The 8,155-nt window shown below is 38.7% G+C and overlaps 1 pseudogene; it reads right to left on the minus strand.

Moving 5' to 3' along the window:
- Positions 1-1,469: 1,469 nt before the first annotated feature.
- On the minus strand, positions 1,470-2,785 carry LOC102003240 (annotated as a pseudogene).
- Positions 2,786-8,155: the final 5,370 nt, after the last annotated feature.

Genomic DNA, 8,155 nt, shown 5'->3' on the forward strand with positions numbered 1-8,155 from the left:
AACCCGCTTGTCGGATTTATTTGCCCAAGTACATCATCGCTAAGTCCTTTGGGAGGAAAGCCATGGAATCTGAGTCTGGTCTCCCCTGTGCTTCTCTTGGGTTTCCAGCAAAGCTGATGAGACAGACCTGAAGGGCACTGATTTAAAATCAGAATGGACAGGGAGAGCTGCTGCACTTTGCTTTCCTTCCTTCCTTCTTTCTTTCTTTCTTTCTTTCTTTCTTTCTTTCTTTCTTTCTTTCTTTCTTTCTTTCTTTCCTTTTCCTCCTTTTTTTTCTTCCTTCCTTTTTTTCTCTCTTTCAATTTAAAGTCATACTTTAACAATCTTGAAACATGTTCTTTGGCTTTAAGTATTGCAAAGTGAGTGGCAAATCGCTATTTCCTGAGTGTTGTGGTCTTGTGTCTCTGTAGAGACAAGTGTAGGGGTCCATAGATACTTTTACTGTGTATACTCATTATAGCCCATTTTATTACATAAGGACTCACTTTTTTCATAATACTAAAACCTGAATTCAAATATTCCCTGAGTCTAACAGTTTCTTCTCCAAACTAGCCTCATTCCCTCCATCCCCCATCCCGTAAGGCTATTCGTCAGCCTCCACTATTGCCAGGTCTTTAGAGATGACCAGCATCTGCACTCCCTGAGAACCCGGAAGTGAATGGTGGCCTTATGCACAGTGGACCTATCCCCTCTGGCTGAGAAGCTTCTCTGGGGAGATGTTTATAGGGGAAGTCTTTGCCTTTTCTCATCCAAGTCATGCATTTTGGTTTGTAGATACCTCTTCTTGAGGCTCAGATGCTGTGACATCATCTTGTTCTGGAACTCAGAGACATGGTGCTGATCTCTGTAGCCTTGGGCAGAGTCATCTGAGATCAGCTTAGTGCTGTCTTCATCTTCCAACTTCAAATCTCTGGGTTCCAAAAAAGCCCGAGGAGTATGCAGGTTGGGGGAAGTGCCGAGTTTGTCTGGGTCCCCTTCAGGGTTGCTTTGCATTTCTCTGGCCTTAGTGGAGATCTTAGTGGTTTTTAGGAAAGACTTTGCAGGGGGCCTCAGGACTTAGAGTCCTACTCCCCAAGAGGGTCCTGAGGCTTGGAGGAGCTTTAGGAGGAGCAGGAGGCCTATGAGGAGGCATTGGGGTCTTCTGGACAGAAGCTCTCTTTGGATATTCAGATGCTTTCTTTGAGATGTGAGTTTGGAGCATTATTTCTGGAGGAGAGGAAGATTTCTGAAGACAAGCTGGAGAGCTGGTGAGCAAGGCAGAGCTTCCTCCTGGGACTTGTCAATCCCAGTGGTGGGAGAGGGCTGGGACTGGCGTGGGCCATCGCAGACTGGGAGAAGCTCTCTCACCTCAGAGGAGCTTGTTTCAGACCCTTCCTCCTTGATTCTCTCATCTTTAAAGGACTCTTCTTGAGTCTCAGAATCCTCTTCTTCCTGGTCTGCATCAGATATCAGCTCTCATTGATTCACTGTCAAGGATCCAAGAAAGTGCAGAGGGACTGGCCAGTGAGGCAAGAGGGCTGGAGATAATGGACGTGGAGCTGGCTGGAGAGATGCCTACAGTGTGCCATTGCTACCTGACCACCCTTCACCACACAGACGCTGTGGGAGCGCTGCTTCTCTGGTCTGTTCACCACCTGGTAGAGACTTACGGTTTTCCATGCTCATCTCCCTGTGGAAAACATCCCTGACTTGTGATGTATTTTGGAACATGGTCACCTAACAGCCAGTGGGACTGTAATAACACACAGTTCCTCCAGTAGCTCTTGGTTCAGAGTTTCGCACACAAGTTGGATTTTTTGAACTCTTCCTCTGCCCTGACAGTTCTGGCCTCACCTTTTCTTTTAGTTTTCTGCACCACCTCCGGGTGGTGTCAGACACCATCAGAGTCCACAAGTTTTTGATCCTGCTTTGCAATTCTCTCCTTAATCTTGCTGAAATGGGTTCCATAGTTTCCCATGGGCCTCAAATTCTGGTCAGCTGATTTCTCTTCATAGTTTTCTCAGAGGAGATCATGATTCCCTACAATGGCCTCCACTCCTCACACTCATCTCACTCGATGTTGAAGACTCCTGCAGCGTCTTCGACACACTCTGAGCCACCAGGCATCACTCTGATTGCCCTGAGCAAGTATTTCAGGTGTTTATGTAGCTTGTCCCCTTCTGACTGTTGTTGGTAGAAGTGGCCTGCGCTTTGTTTAAATTGCTCATGTTGTTTTGGTTGTTTTTTTTTAGTTTGTTGTTTTTTTGGGGGAGGTCTGGATTGATAGACTTATTTCACTGATGTAATGACTATCCATTGTATCTAGTCTGTAACGCCACAACTATAACATGGCAAATACCTATATTTACCATGAATCAGTTTGCAATCTGAATATTGATTGAAACTTAAATGTAAGTAGTTATTTAGGAAATGTTAAACAACGTATTAAGTATGTGTAACTACACTACCTGAAAAGGAACTTCATGTTGTGCTGATAACTTAGAAAAAGTTAAAATTTCCACGCACATAGAATTTGATTCCACCTGAGGAAACGTATTTTCTTATGATTTTTCTCTGGGTAAGTCAGTGAAACTCTCAGTTTGCAGCATGAAATCCACTTCTGATAAGTCCTCTTTGATGTCAATCTTAGTTCAGGTGAATGATCCAACACCTTCTGGTTTTCTGCTTTGGAACTACACAATTAATTTATTTTTACCTACTGTCATGATTGTCTATCTTCTTGTTAGGTATGTAGGGTTTTCCCCAATTTTTGCAATATCTTCTCCTGGATCCTGCTGAACTTCATGTGCACCCACTTGAAGCTCAGAGGCCTGGGGCACTGCCTTCCATGCCCTTAGCTTTTACCGTCCTGCTGGCTTCCCAGGGGCAGCTGGCCTGTGCTTTTGCCCTGTGAGTTCTGCAGAGCGTTGAGGAGCTGCTACACTTTCTTAACAGAATTTACCAAACGCATGTCTTAGTTCTTTATATTTATCGGCCACTTAAGAAATATGAGTGTGTGTATGACTGGCTGTTTGCTTTGTTGAATGTATTGAAAGCTTACATACATTTAAGTGAAGTATTTCCCATGGTAATAGCTGCTAAAACAAATTTTTAGTAGACAATCTTTTCATTTTTATTCTCTACGTATTAAGTCTCAAGTTAAAGATCTCTCCATACCTAGATGGCATTAGATGTGCCGCTCTCTTACTGTCTTGTTTGGTTTGTAAGTATGTGTTCAAAATTTTTGGATAATTTTATAATAGTTAATTGCTATTTTGAATCATAGTAACATATCCTTAGTAACACTGTCTGCTAGTTTTTAAACATATATAAACATAAGTACTGCACATTGAATTTACTTTTCTGTGAGAAGTTTTGGAAGTATAAATTGTTCTCTTAGGTCCAGAAATGATCATATTTTAATGGTTTTTGTGAGATGAAAAATCATCTTTTATATACACATCCAACATATAATATTCTTTATTCTTCATTCTTTTTTGCAGTAGTTTGAATCTAAGGAAAACTCAATCGTTTTCTCTAAGTGGTTCTTAGATTTTTATCCATTGGTTGGCTACATGTTACAGGTTTAGTAGAAATACTTTCAGATTATGTATTAATTCCAAGTGATTTTTTAAATGAAGACTTTTATTTTTAAATAAAAAATTCTAAATACATTTTCTTTCATTAGCTGTTGCCTCTGTATTTTAAGAGGCCATTCTTACAATTTACATCTATCTGATTAATTGTTGTTTTTCATGAAAATATAACACCTTTAATTCATGCTGAATGGATTTTAACACCTTTCAGTTCAGATCAGGGAAGTCTACCATGGAAAGACACATATAGTACCCCTTTGCTTTTAACAGCTCAGGAAAATGGGTTTCACTTCAAATTTGATGAGTTTTTCTGGAATTTTTTCTTTTGATAAATTTTAATTAATGGAACATTTATCATTTCAGTTGTCATGATAAGCTAATATTGAAAAAGGAGATAATTAATTAAGATATAAGACCTTTAGAGATCTTAAGTTTTGTGAATTCCACCTGAAGTTAATCAGATAAAAATATAAATTTTAATAGTTTCTATCAGTCTATATCTATGGCAGTTCATTCAAAGGGAGAATTAATTAGAAATTATAAATCTGAAAGTGTTATTGATTACTACATTGGTGCTTTGTTATTAAACTAAATATATGGATGGGAACATTGTATTGTGTTAATTCTACACAATACAAAAAGACCACAGGAAATAGTCGATTTTTAAAATAAATATAATTTTTCAAAATTCCATATGACCACAAATACAGTTAAAATGACTAAACAACAAACATGACATGAGAAGAACTAAAAATCCTCATGACATACAAAAGTCATAGAATAATCTGAAAAATACTAACATCCCGGGGAAGCACGTAGAATGGGAATCTGAAAAAAGAATCACAGAAAGTAGTTGTTTGAACATGTGTGTTACTGCTGAACACAACATAGGCAAGAAAACATGCAAAAGAGGATTAGTCTCTGGAGAGAGGGTGAGTGGAAGATATTTTTGACTCTAACTCTAACATTCTATTTCAAAACTAAACATGTCAGTATTCGAGGCTAATATCCTAAAATTTATCAAATTTTGCTGGTAAATTCATGAGGAGCTGATATTTTCTTGACTTTTTCTAATTATCCTTATGTTTGAAATGTTATAATTGGAAAATAACTTATTTTATAACATCAGAGAAATAACACTTAAAATGATCCATAATAAATAAAACAAAAATTAATGACTATAAACATTATAAGTGGTCATAATACAGTTAAAGGCAAAATGAAAATTGTCAAGTAACAGTTTTTTAATGTAGGGCACTCAGTGTTAACACGGATAAGACGACAAAGTCACATTCCTACAATGCTGTGGGAGTGTAAATTGGTGTGACCTTTCTGAAAATATATTTGGCAGTAGGTATAAAGATCATGAAAATGCTTAGCTCATTTTGATCCAGTAATTCCATTTCTGAGAGTGTACCCTAAAGACAAAAGAAATGTTATAAATATATAGGCATAAATAGGTTGACCATTTATTGTTTTTTCTATTTAATTAATATTTATAGTAACTTCGTGTCACTATATATATATATATATATATATATATTTAATATAGTGGAACAATTGTAATTTTTGTTACGTAAATTTAAGGTGTATAATAAATCATTTGACATAGGTAGCGAAATATGTGCTATCTCATTGAATATTCACAACAGTCCCATGAGGTAGTATATTAACATTTTATTCCTATTATAACAAATTACCACAACATTAGTGGTAATTGTAGTTTACTACAACACAAGTTTCTTTCTTTTATAGCTTTGGAGGGTAAGAGTCCAAGATTAATCACCTTAAGCTAAACTCAAGATGTTTCTACTGTGCGTGCCAGGGAACAGTCTTTTGCCTTCCTTTGCCTAACTTCTACCTGAGACCCATTTCTTTATCTTCAGAGCCTGTAAGATCTGCTTGCATCCCTCTCACAATGCCAGGTGCTTTCTCCTGCCCCTTCTACTTCCAAAACCCTTTTAATTATAGACTGCCCACCTGGATGACCTGGTATCAACTCCCCTATCTCAAGGTTAACTGATTAACAAACTTCATTCCATTTGCAGCCTGAATTTGCCTTTATCATGGAACCTAATCCCCATGGGTTCTAAGGATTAGGGTGTGAACATCTTCAGGAGGCTATATCTTATCTATAAGAAGTAAGTACTATTGTCTGGAGGGATGTATTCACTAATTAATTAATGAAGTAATTACTTAATTTACTTTTGACAGAGGATCTCCCTATGTATTTCAGGCTTGCCTGGACATCACTATGTGCCACACGCTGGCCATTCTCCTGTCTCAGCTTCCCGAATGCTGGGTTCAAGGGCATGAGCCACCATGCCTGGTACTAAACACTATTTTTGTTCTCATTTTATATAAAGTGGGAAGAGGTTGGTGTCACTTTGCCCAAAGATCATACAGTGACTTAGGGACAAATCTGGTATTCAAAACTAGTTAATCAATGTAAAACCTGGGCCCTTCCTGTATAATTATGGTGTACTTCATAAGTAAATGCAGATTGCAAATCCTGTCACAAAATAGAAGTTTTCAGAGGAAAAAAAAGATAAAAATGTGCTTAAACATTGATAATATTTATCTCTGAGCCTATGGGTAATTTTTGTTCTGCTTCTTCATATGATTTTGTAATTTTGGTGTTTTCTTTCCAGAACATGGTCATGAATCATTCTGTGGTCATCTTGGTTAAGCTGCTTCTTACAAGGCCATTCCCTGTGGAGGTCTAGGTTTTACCTGTCTGAAAGTGATACTATGAATATTCTGGAGAAAGGAAGCCAAGTGCTGTCACTGCACTCCAGTGGTCCTCATCAGCCAGAGGTAAGATGAGTGAGATGCATGGCTAGAGGTGACTCTCGCTGTGTCCTCGTACCTCTGCCACCTGTGTCTCAGTGTCTTCCCTTACTGATACACCGGCCCTACTTACAGTAGCATAGCAAATAAAAGGGTAGGGAAGCTGGCTGCAGAGAATGATGTCAAGTGCTCAATGCATGTAGTAAAATGTGAGAAATGAGGGAGAAGTTAAAGAAGGGTGAGCTTAAATTTTTAGCACAATTTAGAGGGACTGTATTTAGAGAGACAGTTGTTCTGCCTAGAGTCAGGTGCTCAAAGTAAGAAAGGATAAGGATGAAATCCAATGACCTACTAGTAAAATATATTGATTTAAAGATAAAATAAGGAATACAGCTTTTAAGCCATTGTTGGGACTGGAAATAGCTTTAGTGACAGACCCTCTCCACTAGAAAGAAGAAAGAAAGAAAGAAAGAAAGAAAGAAAGAAAGAAAGAAAGAAAGAAAGAAAGAGCAAAGCAAAATGAAGCAGAACAAAGCTTGCTTCCTTACCTCTTACACCCATTCTGCCAGAGTGTGTAGGGATGAGAAAGGTGTTAGGTTACAGCACCTTGACTCTGTCCTAAAAGGTTGCAGCACCTTGACTCTATTTCTAAAAGATTGGTAGGTGTGCTTTTGTCTGGTAAAGTAATCATCAGTGATACCTGCAAAAAGCCATGGAATCTTTAGACCCTGGTTTTTAAGACCTTGTATTGATGAAAATGCTGAGAAATTATATTAAATGGGACTTAATTTTCAAAAACTGTTTCTTTGAAATAAAATAAAGTTTGACTTGAAATAAAAAAATTTCTATAAACATTATTGTAGCTTTCCTAACTTGCTATGAGCACCAACCAGGCTGAGCAAGTTAATTAGCTGCAAGCGTAGGTCATGCCCTATGGAAAAGGAAGAATGAATCAGAGGGCAGAGCTAAGAGACTGGGGAGAGGAGCTAAGAAGCACAGGAGACCAGCCCCTCCCATGGAGCAGGACTGCTCCCTGGTATCGGAACTGGCAGTGCTGTCTGGGCTGGACCAGAACTGCTCTGAATAGTGGCATCTACTCAGCACCCAGCACCACCTTGCTTTGGAATGGCATGTCTGTTGAAGTTATTCAGATATCACAGCTACCACCTGCCAGGGATCATTTTGCTTGTGAAGAGCTCCAAGTCCACATGGAGAAGCTGAATGGAGAATCACACGTGACCAGAAGCCTCCCTGCTGTGCTGGCATCCTAGCCCACTGACCAGCGCCTGCAAAAACACCATGAAGAACAACCTGCAAATCCCGCTGAGCGTGCAGAACCAAGGCCCCACGCAAACCACCTCGGCCACCTCCAGCCGTTTGCACAGCCCTATGTGGCCAAAGCAATGGGCCGAAGAGAAAACTTGTATTTGCCGAACTCTACCTGAATTCATAACTGGCCAAATCGGAAACAAAATAAACCAGGGGTTTATTTTCTTTTATTTTGTGAAGTTTTGTGAGAAAATAAACATGTAACTCAAACAAGTCAAATAATTTCTTAAAATGCTAATTTTATAATCTGTATAATGAAATTTTAAAAAGATCATGAATGTCTTCTTTTTCCTTGGCTCATTTGGAAATTTAAAATTTAAATCTTAGTGCAGTTAACTTCTTAATGTTCCATATCAAAAGATAACAATTCATCTATAATTAGTGTCCTGCCTCCCAAAAAGCATTTTAGTGTGGCCTCCAGGTGCTAGTGGTTGTCTGTCTTCATTTTCCCCAGAACCGCG

The sequence above is a fragment of the Chinchilla lanigera genome, unplaced genomic scaffold (assembly GCF_000276665.1).
Source record: "Chinchilla lanigera isolate Chin_1 unplaced genomic scaffold, ChiLan1.0 scaffold00017, whole genome shotgun sequence".
Lineage (NCBI taxonomy): Eukaryota > Metazoa > Chordata > Mammalia > Rodentia > Chinchillidae > Chinchilla > Chinchilla lanigera.